Genomic DNA, 17,463 nt, shown 5'->3' on the forward strand with positions numbered 1-17,463 from the left:
AAAGGGCTCTGGCTGAAGCCTCGCAGAAGGTCCTGTTTACAGTAATAACAGCACCAGGCCAGGCTGTCGGAGCAGAAGCAGAGGCGCCTGGGGCTAGAATCCACACACAGCCTCCATCTGTGCCTTATCTACCCAGTTAGCCTGGGCTGAGAGGGGCAGGGGAAGGGAGGAAGAAGGCTGCTGTCAGAACCCAGCTCCAGTCAGCCAACTTCAGGCAGGTTCCTGGTGCTCTAACGCCACAAACACAAGGCATCTTCTGCATTTGCCAGTTGAACTACGCACTCTTTCAAGGCCCCTCTTGGGACTCTTCCTCTAGGAAGCTCTCCAGATGCTCTCCCTATCAGGGAGATGGCCCACTCCAGCACTGCCATATCCAAATTACTCCAAAGGGAAGTGGGTAAGCAGTGAGGGAGGAGACCGACGGGCATTTATGCAGCCTGCAAGCTTCACAACTAGTTCTTTCCTATTACATAAGGTTTTAAATTTCTAGATATGAAGAATGATCTGCAGAGATCAATCAGTCCAATGCTTCCTTTTACACATACAACATGGAGGTTCACAAAGTATCAGCCTTGGCCTTAGACTGATTTGGATATGAGCCTGCATCTTTCTGTCTTTTCCAGGCTGTGTGACTGTGGCAGGTTATGTTAACCTCTCTGAAGCTCAGTCACTTTGCCTTATCAGCCTGCCAGATCTACCTAACAAGGATGCTGAGCATGACCAAAGGAATAATGTATGCAAAGCATTTACACTTTATAAACATTAGTTGTCATCATCACAAGTGTTCTATTTGTTCAAAGGCACACAGCAGAGGAACTGTATCAGCCTGTCACTGAATAGTGCTGGATTAAACAGAATGAAGTCTAATGCTGGGAGACCATTCTTTGTCCCACCTCTCAGTTTCTAGCAGGAACCTGACACACATTATCGTTTCTCAGCCTCTTGGCTAAGATCAAGTGTAGGAACTTGACAACACATTAAAGTGCAAAGATTATTTTTTTAACTTTATTTTTAAATTATTTCAAGCTTACAGAGCAGTTACAATAATAACACAAAAAACCTCAGATCTGTCCTTCGCTCAGATTCTTATTACATTTTGCTTCCTGTGCTTAACCCCTCCTTTTCTCTATTTTTTCCTGGACCGTGTGAGAGTTAGTTTCAGACATTATGCCCCTTATACCCAAATACTTCAGCACATATTTCCTAGTATGAGGCTATTCTCTTACATAACCACTAACCAACAATTATCAAATCTGGGACACTTAACATTGATAAAATATTTTTACCTAATAATTCAAATTTTGTCCACTATTCCAATAGTATCCTTTTATAGCAATTTCCCCCACGAACCAGATATAAGCCAGGATCAATATTAGAATCAGGCATTGCATGTGTCTTCAGTTCCCTTTCATCTAGAACCAAATAGTTGCTTAACCTTTGTTTGATTTTCATAATTCTGTCACTTTTGCAAAGTAAGGCGAGTTTGTTTGTGAATGTCTTTCAGTTTGGATAACGACTTTTTGAGGAACCCATTTTCTATTATTCACCCATTCATTCCACAAACTTTTAATGAGACTGTGCTTATTATATAGATAGGACTCTGAGCAGGACGAGTTCCAAAATGTCCCTGCCTTCAAGCCATTCACTATTTAGCTCCACACGGGGCAAACAGCTAAAATATAAGCAAGGATCCTGGAGAAAGTACCATGTGAGTATAGGTCAGAGCAACAGAACTACAGGGACAACTTCCTGAAGGCAGAGTAGTGAGCTGTGCCAGAAAGGACAGGCAGAAATACCAATTCCCCTGACCTTCTAGGATCCTCTTGAGGAAACATCTGTTTCCCCAAGCTATGTGTGTCCTGGATGGGATGCAGTAAAACATGAAAAGTAACAAAACAAGGCTACAAAGGAGGTGGGGGTGGCCCAGGGCACCCTCATCTGGGTACCACTGCCCAGGGCTACAGGCTATGTCCCAGTGAGCAGCTGCCCTGGTAACTTGGTGACAAGGAAAAGACCCGTCTAGGCAGTTGAAGTGTGGGGAAGGGCCATGGGCGCCACCTACTGGCACCACACAGCAGGACTCTAGGCTGCTACAGAGAGCAGCTGGGCAGCTGGCTGGGTTGCCAGAAAGCGTGTCACAGTATGGCAGTGAGACACAGAAGTGGCTCAAACTTCTCAAACAGGGTTGGTACTTGAGCCACCACTGCCAAGCTCCAGAACCCCACGAGTTTTTCAGTGAAGACTGGACTGTGCAAAGCCATTAAAATACCTGCCCCCTACCCACCCACCCATAGACTGGTAGGGGCAAAGACCAGGTTCATTCCAGTAACAAACCTTACAGAGCACCTTCTTCAAGCCAAGCTCTGTGCTGGGCACTAAGGGTACAGAGATAACATAGACATGGACCTTGCTCACAAGGAGCTCCCAGTCTGAACTGGGGTTGGGAGAATGGGACAAATACACAAATAAGTGCTTTAAGTATCACAAATGCTCTAAGAGCTCTTCATATAGGGTCAGTGAGCACATAGCATACTTGGCTCTCTGTGGGGTGGACAGCTCTTGAATGGTGGAGTCAAAAGAACAACACTCCTTGAGCAGCCTACTATGTATCAGGCACCTGATATTTATGATCTCATCTGATCTTGTGACTAGTTAAGGACCTGCTTAAGGTGACTGGCTAGTAAGTGGCAGATTGGGACCAGGACCCATGCTCTCTCTGCTGAACCAACACTGCCTTCCAGGGCACATATCCCATTTTTTCCTTTCTTTCCCACATTTAGCCTAAGGCCAGCATGCTCAAGGAATGTAATAGGACTAATAAACTGACAAAAAGTGATAAAGAAGGGAAAGCCTTAAGTGGAAAGGAGGGATCTGAGGGAGGGAGATACTCTTTGATTAGTTCTGCCTTCTAGAACCTTCTCCCCTGGAAGAGATCCTCTTCTCCTAGACTCAAGATAAGAAAGGCCCAATCCATTCCTTCTCTTCTTCATGGCAGTCTCCACATTAGCCCCACAACTTTCTCTTTTTTTTAAAAGATTTTATTTATTTGAGAGAGAGATGTGTCAAGTACTATGCCAGTGCTTTTACACATATTGCTTCAGAATTCATCACAAGATAAAATGTTTTTCTAATTACAAACTTCCCTTGCTTACATCACTCCAAATGTCCAGGAAGTCTTTCCACTAAGTTCCTTATATCCAAATACTACCTATCTCCAGGCCCAGACTAAACACCACCTTGTCTATGAAGCCTTAACTATTTTTTTTTAAGATTTTATTTATTTACTCATGAGAGACACACAGAGAGAGTGAGAGAGAGAGAGAGAGAGAGAGAGAGAGAGAGGCAGAGACACAGGCAGAGGGAGAAGCAGGCTCCACGCAGGGAGCCCGACGCGGGACCTGATCCTGGGTCTCCAGGATCATGACCTGGGCCAAAGGCAGACGCTTAACTGCTGAGCAACCGAGGCGTCCCAAGCCTTAACTATTCTTACATACTAATTACAATTCTCTTACCAGACTGCAAGTTCTTGAAAGGCATAGGTCGTCATGATACATGTTTTATGCTCTTCTATGCCAAATGGGGCATAATGCTTATAATGGGCCTTAAGAATAAATGCCCAAAAACCAGAATAAATAAATGCCAAAGAAGATATACAAATGGCCCAGTAAGTACATGACAAGATACTCAATGGACAGACCCTTAGCCATCAGGGAAATGCAAATCAAAACTACAATGAGGGGAAGCCCGGGTGGCTCAGCAGTTTAGCACCGCTTTCAGCCCAGGGCGTGACCCTGGAGGCCTGGGATTGAGTCCCATGTCTGGCTCCCTGCATGGAGTCTGCTTCTCCCTCTGCTTGTGTCTCTGCCTCTCTCTCTCTGTCTCTCATGAATAAATAAATAAATAAAATCTTAAAAAAAAAAAACTACAATGAGATACCACTTCACACATACTAGAATAGCTGTAATAAAAAAGATAGATAATAACATACAGTATTAGCAAAGACTGGAGAGATCAGAACCCTCATACATTGCTGATAAGAATGTAAAATAGTACAGCCACTTTGGAAAACAGTCTGTCAGCTCCTCAAAATTTAAACATAGAGTTACCATATGACCTAGCAGTTCTACTTCTAGGAATCTACCCAACAGATATGAAAACGTACATTCACATAAAAACCTGTAATGTTCAGAGCAAAATTATTAAAAATAGCCAAAAAGTAAAAATATGAACATCCATCACCTGATGAAATGATAAATAAAATGTGGCATATCTATACATGGAATATTATTTAGCCATAAAAAGGAAATAAGTACTGATACATGCTCCAACATGGATGAATCTTGAAAACATAACCCTAAATAAAAGAAGCCAGTCACAGAAGACCACACTGTATGATTCCATTTAGGAAATGTCCAGATAGGCAAATTCATAGAGAGAGAAAGCAGATTAGTAGTTTTCAAGGTCTGAGGGGAGGGGACAAACAGAGTGACTGCTAATGGCACTAAGGTCTTTTTGGGGTGAGGGAATGATGAAAATGTTCCGGAATGAGATAGTAGTGATGGTCACATCATTTTATAACATACCAAAAACCACTGTACCCTTTAATAGGGTAAATTTTATGGTATATAGATTATATCTCAAAAAGAAAAAGAATAAAAGAACAAATGAATATTTGCTCATTCAGAGTCTGCTTATCAACTTCAGGAGGCAGACAGGGCTTCATACGTAGAGAAGCTCAACTGAGGGCTGGATGCTGCCCAGCAAAAACCTCTTTGGGGGGGTGGGGGGAAGAAAACCTAAAACAGGGACTTGAATACTGAAGAGGAAATCCTGAGACCAGAGACCAAAGTGCCTTGGATCCTGTCTACCTGTGCAAAAGCTGTAACTAAGTGTCACCTGCTCTAGAATGGATCCTGCCCTGCTGGCTGGTCTCTGAATCCCTGGGAATTCAGAGGCCTCCCCCAATTGTTTGTGCTTTATATCCTGTCCCTACTCACTGTCCATCTGTAAAAGCTGGTCAAACACACAGACTTCCCAGGAGGCCGGGGCGCTATCCCCCCCAAACAAAAGGGCATTGAGATGGAAGCCTCGGCTCAGCCTCAGAGAGGATTCTGAGGCAGCCTTCCTGGACCTCCCATCCACATGAATTGAGGGCCGGGAGCCCAGCCTGCCTGCCCAGCTGCTGTGCCCTCCTGCTGGGCAGCCTCTGGAGAATAAACAGGGTTTCATTCCACCAATCAATCAACCGGCCAGACTCTATCTGTACTGTGTGCCTTCTGCGTGCCCAGCCAGCCTTGTGTGACTAGGTATGGTAGAGGCAGGAGGAGGTGATCCACCTTGCTGTGACGGTACAGCCTAGGTGAGGAGACAGGTCTGAGAGGCAAGGAGTGAAAACTCAACGTGATACTGTATGGCAGAGACTTTAAGGCTGTGGGAATTGGACAAGAAAGCTCACCATGGGCTAGAACAAGCAGTGACCTGCAGTGAGAAAAGCAAGTACTTTGGACTCCTATAGGTCTCAGTTTAAATCACACAGCTCCACTATTTACTAGCTGTGAGGTAGTAAGCACTGAATCTGAGCTTCAAGTTTTCTCATCTGGAAAATGGATATAACACAATCTGTTCTGCAATACTAGAGCAAGAAAGGAAGATAATACACATAGAGTGTCTAGTATTCTGCCTCACATACTGTGGGTATCTAATAAAGAACAGCTATTATTACCAGTGAGGGAGCGCTTTCTGGAAAAAAAGGGCTTGAGGTGGGTGATGAAGCAAGAACTGGATCTCGACAGGACGAGGTGGAGCTGAAAAGCACTGCAAAGGCTTCCAGGTAGGATGAGTAAGCTGCATAAGTGGGACAGTGAGAAGCCAAGTCTAAGTGGAATAGAGTTTTCAAGATGGAGGGGAAGGCCACGCTTGGCTGGTGGGAGTGCGGGGTTGAGTGAAGGGCAGAGGGGAAGACGGATAAGGGGTCTGGATCTGTCAGTTTCTCTTCAGGAACCTTGTAGACTCCCAGTAAGGCAGACAGAAGGGGTTCTCCCTCTAGCTAGAAAACACTTCCTCAACAGGAAACGGGAGCCTAGAAGAGTGCTGAGGATACTGTGATCCCAGGAAGCCTCTATCTGCCTCGGGCCTCTTCATCTGTAAATTGAAGTGGTATGCCACTTCCAAATGGGCAACTTTGGGTAAATTTCTCAAGTAATCCACATTTCTGTTTCAATGTCTGTGAAATGGGGCTATTATTACTTGCAGAGTTATGAGGATTTAGTGATTAAAGCCTCACATAATATCTGCCTCAAAAAAGGTATTCAATAAACATCAGCCACTGTAATATTTAACAATGTTATTAAAGTATTATTTTGTAACATTTTATATAGCACATGTACTGATACATGTAAAAATCAAATGCATGAAAAATTATGCCATTAAAAAGTAATATCCTGGATGGCTCAGTTGGTTAAGAGTCTGCCTTTGGCTCAGGTCATGTTCCCAGTGTCCCAGGATTGAGTCCTGGTGCAGTCCTTACTGAGCAGAGAGTCTACTTCTCCCTCTGCTCCTTCCCCCTGCTCGTGCTCTCTTTCCCTCAAATAAATAACTAAATCTTTAAAAAAAAAAAAAAAGTTGGGGGCACCTGGGTGGCTCAAAGTTGAGCGTCTGCCTTTGGCTCAGATTATAGTTCCCGTGTTCTGGGACTGAGTCCCACATCAGGCTCCCCGCAAAGAGCCTGCTTCTCCCTCTGCCTATGTCTCTACTTCTCTCATGTGTGAATAAATAAATTATTAAAAAAAAAGATCCTATAAAAAGTAAATAAAATTCTTAATATACGTAAGTTCTAGAAGAAGGAGTAAAACTAAGCATAATTGCCTGTTTTTTTGTTTTGTTTTGTTTTTTGTCCCACTTACTATTCATTTGCCTTGGGTTCTTTAGTCTGGGAGATCTCTGAAAGCTCCAGTAAAAGCTAACAAACACATACAGGGTAACAACTGAATATTCGGAAAATTCTATCCATTACCTTATTTTTCTAGTGATGGGGCAAAAACCTAGTGTAATTAACAAATTTAGTAACAAAACTTACCATGTACAGAGCATTCAGTATGCATTAGGCATAGCAAGCACTAAGTAGTTTCTCTCATTTAATTTTCTCATTTACTACTCATAACAAAAGTGTGAGGTAGGTCAATCATGATCTCACTTTGCAGAGTAAGAATCTAAGCTAGAAAAGGTTAGGCAACTTTCCCAAGGTCACAGAGCTGACCAATGGCACAGCTGGAATTCAACTCTTGTTTTCTCAGACTCATAGCTGGGAATCAAACCTTGCCTTCTCAGACTCCAAAGTCCTTATCACTGGGATTCCTGCCAATGATAAGAGAACCTCTGCCAGACCCAATGACAGAGTCATATGGGAGAATCACTTGTTGCCTTAGGAGGGAGCCTGGACCTGGGACTCCAACTCAGAAGGGAAGAGAGGGAAGGAACAAGGGTGTAAAAGAGCCTCAAAGTTCAAAAGTGAGATTTTTTAAAGTGAGATTTCCTGAGAAAGCTTTTAAACAGGACAGGGACAGAGCAGGAACTGTGAGGCAAGAAGCTAAAATGAAATTGGTGATTCACCCCAAAGATACAGATGCAGTGAAAAACTGAGACACCTGCACCCCAATGTTTATAGCAGCAATGTCCACAATAGCCAAACTGTGGAAGGAGCCTCAGTGTCTGAAAGATGAATGGATAAAGAAGATGTGGTTTATGTATACAATGGAATATTACTCAGCCATTAGAAACGACAAATACCCACCATTTGCTTTAACGTGGATAGAACTGGAGGGTATTATGCTGAGTGAAGTAAGTCAATCGGAGGACAACCATATGGTTTCATTCATTCAGGAAAATATAAGAAATAGTGAAAGGGATTAAAGGGGAAAGGAGGGATCCCTGGGTGGCGCAGCGGTTTGGCGCCTGCCTTTGGCCCAGGGCCCGATCCTGGAGACCCGGGATCAAATCCCACATCAGGCTCCCGGTGCATGGAGCCTGCTTCTCCCTCTGCCTGTGTCTCTGCCTCATTCTCTCTCTCTCTCTCTCGATCTCTCTCTCTGTGATTATCATAAATAAATAAAAATTAAAAAAAAAATTAAAGGGGAAAGGAGGGAAAATGTGTGAGAAAAATCAGAGAGGGTGACAGGACATGAGAGACTCCTAACTCTGGGAAATGAATAAGGGGTAGTGGAAGGGGAGGTGGACAGGGGATGGGGTGACTAGGTAACCGGCACTGAGGGAGGCACTTGATGGGATGAGCACTGGGTGTTATACTATATGTTGGCAAATCAAACTCCAATAAAAAAAAATACAAAAAAAAAAAAAAAAGAAGAAGAAGAAGAAGCTAAAGTGAGTATCATTAAGCCCAGTGACACACTGAGCTTGACCATTTTCAGTATACTTGGATTTCTCTCCCTCAGTTTCTAGGAAAATTCCTCGGGGGAAAAAAAATCCAACTGGTTCTAGCCAGGCTGATAGGATCTGTGTTATGGTGATGATTGAGCTGGGATTTTCAAGAAGCAGCACTGAGGGGCCAGAGCAATACTGTTGGGGAGACAGAGCCTGACTGCTGCCCCTGCTGCAGGACCCTGGGGACTGCAGCTTTGTGACCTACCCTACCTCAGTGGCTGGATCAGTGCCAAAGAAGATCCTGGCACACACAAGCTGGTAACATTCAGATTGGTTCCTGATGTTTCTCAGATCAGAAAGGTTGCTGATCATGTCAACCCAACAACCCCCCGCCACCACCACCAAATCATCTACTGCTGCTGTTAGAATAAAGACAAAGCTACTTACTATGGCCTTGAACATTTATTCTGGCACCACCATCCCCACCACTACACCCTTGAGCTGCAGGCTCCTTCACACTTGTCATCCTTCCTTCTTCCACTGGGTCTTTGTAAATAAAGGTTTTTTCTGCCAGAAAAGCTCTTCTGCCCTACTCCACCTAAGTTAACTCCTCATCAGAGTTCAAGCTTCCTCTGGGAAGCTTTCCCTCACCAAAAGAAATCCACTAGAGGCTCTAGGATTCTCTTTACCCTTCCTTGAAGCATCTGTCACAGCTATAATCTCTTTCTTTCTTTTGTAATTTTACATTTGCATGATCAACATGTTGAGCTGACTCAAAGCTCCATGAGGTGACGCCTGTATTTCTGGCTTACCGCTGATCCATCAAGGCCTAGCAAAGTGCCAGCACATAGTAGACACTTTTTTGAATAAAAGAACTAATGCTCCATTTTTATATTATTTTTTGAAAGAGAGGTCAGTTCTCTGTTTATAGATTTATTATAACTGCAAATAACTATTAACATTTGCCTAGCTCTTTATCATTTACAAAAAACTTATGCAATAGTCAATTAAGTACTTGTTAACTATCTACATGAACAGCAATGAATAAAAGCAATGGTCTGCCATCTATAAAACCCAGAGTATTGTGGGAGGGAAAGAAAACAAATAACTTATCCCAATACGGGGTGATAAGTGCTGTCACAGAGGAGGTTTAGGGTACTATGGAAACCTACAAGTACTGGGAGGGTAAGGGCACTTGAAGCCTTCCTGAAGACATAACACTGATGCCCCACAGGATGAGTAATTTTCCAGACAAGAGTTCACCTGCCTGGAACCTTCCCCAAGACCTGGGAGGGTGGTCTGACAAATATTAATAAGATACTTCAAAACTGAGGCCATTGAAGAAGTTAAGGGACTTAGTGAAGTTAAGGGACTGAGGCCACACAGACAAGCAGCAGTAAGGCCAACACAAGAGGCTCCATCCCAAGGCTGGGATCCCTTTCAGGGACATCCCCTTCCCTACAAGCCACCCCCCTACCCCAACCCACTCCCCATATAGGCCTTGGCTGTTCTCTGCTTCTGTGCTTGGCCAACCACCCAATTCTGCTGGGCTTCTGTGCAGTTTCTGTGCAGTTCTGTGCAGTTCTGGCTGCTTCCACAACTCACCTACCTATGAAGTTCAGAAAAAGCTGTCAATCCAGTCCCCCCCTCCAGCCAGGAAACAAGTAAGCAAAGACCCAGTCATACATCTCTGCAGAGATGTTTGCCTAGTGTTTCAGTGTGTAATCTGGATCTTTCCAAATGGACTTGGTTTTCTCTGCAGGGTTGAACACTGGAAATTGTATTTCAAAGTTCTCAGTGGGACCCCCATTAACATGATTTGGAAAACTAAGATTCAAAGAGGGAAAGTCTTTGAATTTTATTAAGGGTCCCAGAGCCAGTTTGTAACTGTGTCCGAAGTGGAACCCAGATCTGCTCATTCTAAAAATCTTATATTCTTTCTATTAACATTATAGTGCCTTCCAACATCCCAGTATTCAAAAAGCCTATGGGCGTTATGCCCTAGCATTCAAAAACCAGTGTGATGATCTTATGGAGTTCTCACAACAAGCATCAATTTAGAAGCCTTGATCTTTGGTCTAAAATAAAACTTTTGTTTCAATCTACTGTACACCACAAGGACATTGGTTTACTGGTTAAAAGAACTGGACGTTTGGTTGCTCTGATGCCATCATTAATATCTTCCCATCCAGCCAAAAGGATACTACAATCAATAAACAGACAGCCTCTCTGAGGACCCGAGACAGCCAAATGTATTTACCAGCCAGGGTTTTTGTTAATTAGATAAAATCCCTGGATCAATGTGCAGAACATTTACCTATGCTGTAGCTGAGCACATTCTGGACACCTTAGTCCTGGCATAGGGACATCAAGTGCCTCAAGCCCCAAGCTGGGGCATCCAGGGACAAGAACCAAACCAAGCCATCAACGTAAAGCTAGAACAAATGTGTTTAACACTCAAGAAAATCTAACCCTTTCTTCTTTCCTGAACTGTAAATCAAATAAGACCTTTTTTCAAGGCATCTAGTAAACAAGTCTGAGCTGGTATGAACTCCTTGATTTTCTAAAACCATGAAACTAGAAATCAAGACAAGATAACAAAACAATCTCTAAAGTGATCATTGAGATTCTTTTTTTGAGGGACAGCATGGTATATACAGTGGAAAGGGTATGAATGACACCTACATTCAACTGCCTAGTAGACATCTCCACTTGAGTATCTCACTAGCATGTTAAATTTAGCATGTTTAAAACCAAATTCATAATCATTTCCCCCCAACCCAGTTCTCCTCTAGCACTTTCATCTCAGTGAATAGCATCTACACAGTGATTGGGCCAAAAAACTGAAATTCATTAACACCTTCTTCTCCCTAATCAGTGATATCCAACTCTATTTATTCCTTTAACATTCATTTATTAGTACATACAACGTATCAAGCACTGATACCCCTCTAACCACCAAGTGCTGTCTAGCTTACTTCCTCCATCTCTGCTGACATCATAGTCCAAGTCATCACCTGCCAGCATCCTCTCTTCTAGCCTATTCCAACAGCTTTCAACCAGTCTTTTTGCACCCACCATGGCTCTCTATCAATCTATTCTCCATGCAGCTTCTGGAGAAATCTGGAGAAAGTTACAGATCTAGATCATGTCACTAGGTCTTTCTCTCATTCTCTCTCTCTCTCTGTCTCTCTCTCTCTCTCACACACACACACACACACACACACACACACAGGCTTAAAATCCTTCAGTGGATGCTCAGTGATCTTAGTAAAAATAAAAATCATCACCATGACTACAGACCCAGTGTGGTATGGTCTTTGCTTAACTCTCCAGCTGCAGTTCATGTCACCCTGCCCTTACTCTCTAGAGTCCAGTCAGATTGGCCTTCTCTCACTGCATGATTTCTTCACACCTATCTGTTCTTGACTCCTCCAGGCCTTCCACCTACTATTCCCTCCAACTGAAAGTTCTTCTAACTTTCACTTTGTCCTTCAGAGCTCACTTCAATCCCACGTACTCCAGTGCTTTCCCTTACTGATACATACCCTTTCCTCCATCCCTCCCAGATCCAAGGTTAGATTTCCAAGTGCCTTATACTTTATTTTTTAAGCAACTGTGAAGATATAATTAACATGCCATATAATCCACCCGTTAAAAGTGTACAACTCTATTGTTTTTAGTATATTCAGAGTTGTACAATCTTGACTACTAACTCCAGAACAGTTTCATCATCCCCAAAAGAAACTCTGGACTCATTAGCAGTCGTTCCCTATTCCCTCCCAACCCCAACCTCCCCAGTCCTTGCCAATAACTAACTAATCTATTTTCTGTCTCTATGGATTTGTCTACTCTGGACACTTCATATAAATTGAATCATATGATATGTAGTCTTTTGTCTGACCTCTTTCAGTTAGCATAATACCTTCAAGGTTCACTGATGTTGTAGCATATAGCACTACTCCATTCCTTCGTACTGATGAATAATATATTCTGCTCTACGGCTGTATTATTTTCATCTATCCATTCAAACATTTATGGATTTGGGGGTTGTTTTCCTCTTTGGAGTATTATGAATAACATTGCTATGAACATTCATGTTCGTGTCTTCATTTCTCTGGGTTATGTACCTAAGAGCAGACCTGCTGGGCCATAAGGTAACTCTACGTTTAATATATTGAGGAAATGCCGAGTCTTATCCAAGGTAGTTTCACCATTTCACATCTCCACCAGCAATACATGAGGGTTCCAATTTCTCCACATCCTGAGAAACACTATCATCTTTCTGCTTACAGCCATCCTAATAGGTGTGAAGTGGTATCTCATTGGTTTTTTTGTTGTTGTTGTTTTTGTTTTCATTGTGGTTTTGATTAGTATTTCCCTAATGATGAAAGATGTTAAGTGTCTTTATGTATATTCAATATCATGTGCTCATTTGAGTATCTTCTTTAGAGAGATACCAATTCAGATTCTTTGCCCATTTTCAAATTATCTTTTTATTATTGAGTTAAAGAGTTCTTTACATTTTCTGAGTACAAATCTCTTGTCAGATATATACTTTGCAAATACGTTCTCCCACTATGGGAGAGTCTTTTCACTTTCTTGAAGGTGTCCTTTGAACACAAAATTTTCAATTTTTTAAAATAGAATTCATTTATTTATTTAAGAGAGAATGCTTGAGTACAAGTGGGGGTAGGGGCAGAGGGTGAGAGAGAAAGAAGCAGACTCCCCACTGGGCATGGAGCCCAACACAGGGCTCAATCCCAGGACCCTGAGACCATGACATGAGCCACAGGCAGACACTTAACCACCTGAGCCACCCAGGTGCCCCAAGTTTTCAATTTTAATGAAGTCCAATTTATCTATCTTTTTTCTTTGGTTTCTTGTGCTTTTGATGCTCTAAGATAGTTTTGCCCAACCCAAGGTCACAAAGATTTATAATTTTAGCTTTTATATTTATGTCTATGATCCATTTTGAGTTAATTTTTGTGTATGGGTGAGGGAGACCTCCACAGCATTTTTTTGCATGTGGATATCCAGTTGGCCCAACAACCATTTGTTGAAAAGTCAAACTGCACTTCATTCTGAAGTACAAAATTATGTCTACATAATTAGTCACTGGCTCCTAGTTAGACTGTAAGTACCAAGAGGGTAGGGACTGTGTCAATCTTGTTCACCACTGTATTTCCAGCACTAAGCCCAACAACGCCTTGCTCCTAATAAGCACTCATAAACCTTGGTCAAATGAAGTATTATTTTTGTTATTAACAAATACTCTACAACTCTGTGGGTTATAGGTATTATCTCCATGTTACCTACACTCATAGAAGTTGGGCAACCTGTGCCTTATATTTTGCTGGTTCTCAATTTTGACTCATGTACTCTACCCTCCCCTGGGGAGTTCATGAGCTCCTCCAGGGCAGGAATTGCTTCTCCTTCCTCATGGTGTTGCCACCAAAGCAAATTCAGCTCAGGGCTAGGCAAAGAAGACAGGCAGGACAGATGAATGACTGAGGGACAAATGGATGATGCCCTCCATAGCCAGGTCCCTCCCTCTCTCTAGTTCCTCCTGGCCTCAAACTGTGATCAAGCAATACCAGATAATTCTCATTCATTTGGGGAAAATAAAAAATAGTGAAAGGGAATAAAGGGGAAAGGAGAAAAAATGAGTGGGAAATATCAGAAAGGGAGACAGAACATGAGAGACACCTAACTCTGAGAAACGAACTAGGGGTGGTAGAAAGGGAGGTGGGCAGGGGGTGGGGTTGACTGGGTGACGGGCACTAAAGGGGGCACTTGATGGGATGAGCACTGGGTGTTATTTTACATGTTGGCAAATTGAACACCAATAAAAAATAAATTTATAAAAACAAAACAAAACCAGATAATGTATAATTCCCCCATCCACACCACACATCCTAGGCTGTTTCTTGCTTCAGTGCTACCACTCATGCAGCCCCCTTTGCCTGGAAAGCCTTCCCCTTCTATTTTCTTTTTTTTTTTTTTCCCCTTCTATTTTCTAAGCCCTACTGATATTTGAAGCCATTTCCTCTAGGATGCTTTCGGTCTCCCAGACTGTTCAGGGGCATCTTCTGGGTTCCTGTCTCACAGCACTGATCACACAATGTTGCCACAGTATTCCCCAGACTCCTGCATGAAGGGCAGGAATCATGTCTGGTCAGATGTCCCTGGTGCCAAGCACAGAACCCAGCATATGACAGGTGCTCAGTAAATTTTGTCACATGATCAAATGAATACTGGAAAGGGCAGGCAGTCTGAAGTTCAAGATTGATATCACCAGGGTTCCTTCATTATAGAATGTTTGGGCTGATGAACAACTGAGTTATGCACTCAGCAGAGAGGCCCAACTCCCTGCTGGGAGAAGGGAAATGGGTAGAGGTGTTGTCTTTCACTCAAGTTTGTACTGAAGGAAATGTGATCTCCACTGGGAGAACAGGAGGCCTCATTTCTCCTGGCCTTGATAGCTCCTCACATGGCTCAGCCCAAGCCTGGACAGATGTGCCTTTAGTCTGCCCTGTGCCCTAGGTTTCGGGTGAGTGGTTCCTGTATCCAGGAGCCAGGCTTGGGTATAGGCTAAGCCCAGGAGTAGGGCCACCTGCTCGTGATGCTGACAGGTGGGATAGGGGCCCCAGGACAGGGCTTCCACTCCCGAGGAGTCAGAGCTGCACACACTAACAAGGTTTAAGTGCCTTGGTGGAGGAGGGGGGAAATGGTTGCCACAGGGAGAAAGAAGAGAAGGAAGGGAAGGGGAAGGGACTCAGCCTCCCTCCGAAATAGCCAATGGAAGTATGGAAATAAGCCTCTGGACAGCCTGCTTCAAGTCTGCTGAAAAGTCAGTAAAAAAGCAACTTTCCTCAAGTTCTGTTGTGCTGGTGAATAGAGTAAGAGATGTGGGGAAATAGTTGTCGCTGCGTGGGGAGGCACACAATCCAGTAGTTTAAGGTGAAGTCTAGCTCACAACCTTCTTAATATCAAGAACAGAATGTGGTGAGTGACAGATCCTGCCCTGCTCCTCCAGCCAGGCAGGCTCCCACTACATGCAGTTAGCGAGCACCACATAAAGCAGGTCAACAGTGCCCCCATATCAGGGTGACCGTCCAGAGCTGTTGGCTTGATTGTCTCAAAAGGTTGTCTCTAAGGATTCCTGACTTGAGCAGCAAGTACCCTTGCTGCTTCTCCTGTTCGTGGTCTGAGTGCCTCCTCAGTCCTGATAATCAGTCTTGATTCTCTCCCTAATCTCCAACTTCTCTTCTAGAAAAGGATTATTCTTCTGCCATAGGCAGACTTGGCCCTTTTCAGATGACCTTCATACCCTCCCAGAAAAGAAGGGAGATGTGGAGCAAGGGAAGAAGAAATCACAGCCAGGTGAGAAGAATCAAGGAAGGCTTCATAAGTGCTGCAGCACTGGAGCTGAGTGTGAAAGGATTTAAGCAGGGGGTAATAAGTACAGAGTACAGACGGGTAGTGTGTGTAGAGGACTCATATCCAGGACCTAGGAACTTCAGATTCCAGAGAATCCTTAAAGAGGAGGATGAAGCACTTCCCCTCTGAGCAGAAGAACCTCAGGCTGCCGGCCTTCACTATCCAGAGCTTTCCCAAGGCTTTAGGGCTAAGGAAGGTTAGGGGACATCAAGGCAGAGATACACAGAGGCCCACAGAGGGCAATAGGGAAAGAACGGTAGAGGACAATATTATTCACTAGATCTGAGTTTTATACCAAATACTGATATTACAGACCATACTGATCATACACATGGTGACCTAACCAAATACAAGCTATGTTTAAGTATTTTTTTTTAATTTGAGAATGGGACTCTATCCTGCTATAGGCAGGTCAGCTGAGCAGAGCTAAAAGCAGGACACAAAGGAAGAACCTAAGAGCAGCATGAAGCACCTATGCAGTCTAGGGCATGGAAAAGCTGAGTAAGAACCTGCTGTGGGAATCCAAAAGAATTGTTCTTCTAGCAAGGATAGTCAGGCTCCCCACCTCCACCTGTATGCCTAGCTCTGTTAGCAAAAAAAAAACTGTAATTGATAGGTTACATGTCTGTTTCCTTGAGACCAAAGCATGGGTCATCTCCCATCTCCAGCACGCAGGAGAAGCCCATTCATTCACTCATAAGCAAGAACTCTTCTGGGAGAGGAGGAAGGAAAGATGTCCTAATTCAGGCCTTCATCACCTTGAATTTGTCTTATTGAAATAGCCTCTCGGGACACCTGGGTGGCTCAGCGGTTGAGCGTCTGCCTTCGGCTCAGGGTGTGATCCTGGAGTCCCAGGATCAAGTCCCACATCGGGCTCTCGGCATGGAGCCTGCTTCTCCCTCTCCCTATGTCTCTGCTTCTCTCTCTGTGTATGTCTTTCATAAATAAATAAATAAAATCTTTAAGAAAAAAAAAAAAAGAAATAGCTTCTCCCCTACTTGTTTATTCTTCACCCTTCTGAATGATCCTAATTGGGTCATTCCCCTGCTCAAAAACCTTCCATGTCTCATCACTGCTTTATAAGATAACAATTCAACACTCCTTACCATAGGCATTTTAATAAACCTTGCACATTGGCTTGTCTTAAACCATCCTCCACCTCTCCCCTTGCAGTGCTGAACATGTACCACCTCAGCAGCACCAACATGACACTGGGCCCAGCAGCCAGCCAGCACCTCCTGCTCCCTGCCTTTGCTCAGTTTGTTCGCTACCTTTTGCCTCAGAGTGGGGGGATGGAGGGGGACACAGGAGGTGAGAAGAGTAAGAGTAAGATTGCTGCGCTGAAAGGCAGGATCTGTGCCTTGCTCATCTCTGACTACCTTACAAGGGGTGAAGGGAGACTCTGAGTTATCATGACCAAAAGAAATGAGACAACTGAAGGCAGGAGAAAAGAACCAGAGATACATGTGAAAGGCCCCTACAAATGCTATCCACATGCGTGAGAAGGAATGTTCTGCATCACACATACCGCAAATCCAATCACTTTCTGCATTCTTTTGGCAGGTGTTTAATTGCTATCAGAAAAACATTTGAAAACATGTATTTGAAAGAGCTAAAATAATCAACACTCAGGGGCTCAATGGA

The 17,463-nt window shown here is 43.6% G+C and overlaps 1 protein-coding gene and 1 pseudogene across 3 annotated transcripts in view; one reads left to right on the forward strand and one right to left on the reverse strand.

The window, feature by feature from the left end:
• Window positions 1-17,463, reverse strand: part of CLPB (ClpB family mitochondrial disaggregase) — a 147,170-nt gene that overhangs the window by 121,151 nt on the left and 8,556 nt on the right. The gene's annotated exons all lie outside the window — the stretch shown is intronic.
• Window positions 927-1,031, forward strand: LOC112928771 (U2 spliceosomal RNA; annotated as a pseudogene).

The sequence above is a fragment of the Vulpes vulpes genome, chromosome 11 (genome assembly GCF_048418805.1).
Source record: "Vulpes vulpes isolate BD-2025 chromosome 11, VulVul3, whole genome shotgun sequence".
Classification (NCBI taxonomy): domain Eukaryota; kingdom Metazoa; phylum Chordata; class Mammalia; order Carnivora; family Canidae; genus Vulpes; species Vulpes vulpes.